We start from the raw sequence: 1,514 nt of genomic DNA, 5'->3' as shown, positions 1-1,514 counted from the left end.
AGAGAGAGAGAGAGAGAGAGAGAGAGAATGATTGAGAATAATCAAAGGACGTTGCAAATGTTATCAACATTTTCTGAACTCTGCTTTTATATACCACCAAATTAATGCAAATTAATACAATTAATCCTTTTTCTCTTTCACATTAAATTTATAAATTTCATCAAATGTTTTATTTTGCTTTTTCATCTATTTTAAACTTAATACAAACTTATATTTTACTTTTCAATTATATTTTTCCGTACTATATTTTTCTATTTGTTTAATACATTTTCTGATATGTATTAAATTATTTTATTTTAATCAAATTGTACTCAATTTTTACATTATTTATTGATTTTTAAAAATTTGAATATGATTTTAGATATCAAAAAAATTGGAAGTGATGAAGTATTTAAAAAAAATAACTTGGATATTGGAAATTTGGAATCATATAAAATATATGTAATATTTACCTTCTAAAATGACAAATTCTAAGATTTTAACTCATAAGTTTTAGGTCAGGATGGAAAGAACTTAATAGGTAGTAATGATATATTCTTTTTTAAATCTTCTTATCTAGAGAACCTTAATATATATTACTTAATGGAAAGAACCTCAATGAATTAGAACTCATGAGTGTTAGCTAAGGTAATATAATATATATTCTTATTAATTAATTATTAATAAGATTTAATATGTATATACTAATATTATAATGTAAGGGTTTTTTACAATGTCAACATATCATTCATTATTGATTTATTAATTATTTTTTACTGTTAAACAAAAGTAATACAAATTAATAATGAATGATATATTAATAGTATAAAAAAATTTAACTTGCACAAATTTTTGACTGTCAAACAAAAGTCTTGCACAAATTTTAACTTTTATTAATAAACATCAAATTTGTGATATATGTCTTCTTCCTTTTTTAGATACCAAGATATACCATTTTCCTTAATGATTTGTCAAAGTTTACATTCATAATTTGTACTGGAAAAAAGTTAAAAGACGTGAAATATATATTTGTTCTTTATGAAGAGTTATTATCTGTTCCATGTAATAAAGAAAATTCTAAAAAAAGAACTAGTCTCACACTATAGGTACAAGTTATGAAGTACGGATTCGTCAAACACGCTCACGTGTCGGTGTCCGACACGTATCCGACACGGATACGCGAAAGATACGTATCTATAGAGTATCCAAAAATTAAAAAAATAAAATAAAGTAAATAAATATTAAGACACGTATTCGATTCATTTTCAATAAAATATAGGATATATGGATTCATTTTCACTAAAATATAGGATATATAGATTCGTTTCTAATAAAACAAGATAAGATAGATTTATTTTCAATAAAACAGGATAAGATAAATTCGTTTCTAATAAAACATGATAACATAGATTCGTTTTCATTAAAATAGGATAAAATATATTTGTTATGGAGGGCAGTGATTTTAAATTTTCATATTTTTTACTTTGGATATTTTGATTTACACTTATAATTTTATCATATTTTATGTGTTTTTA

General features: G+C 22.5%; 1 protein-coding gene across 1 annotated transcript in view; it reads right to left on the bottom strand.

Annotated features, from left to right (window-relative positions):
* Positions 1–95, bottom strand: part of LOC109336065 — an 11,328-nt gene extending 11,233 nt beyond the window's left edge. The window contains exon 1 of the mRNA XM_019572422.1: positions 18–95. The gene's annotated coding sequence lies outside the window, so the exon portion shown is untranslated. The remainder of the gene's footprint in view (positions 1–17) is intronic.

This window comes from Lupinus angustifolius, chromosome LG20 (assembly GCF_001865875.1).
Source record: "Lupinus angustifolius cultivar Tanjil chromosome LG20, LupAngTanjil_v1.0, whole genome shotgun sequence".
Classification (NCBI taxonomy): domain Eukaryota; kingdom Viridiplantae; phylum Streptophyta; class Magnoliopsida; order Fabales; family Fabaceae; genus Lupinus; species Lupinus angustifolius.
Note: the sequence above shows the minus strand (reverse complement) of the source record. Positions and strands in the feature narration are given on the sequence as shown.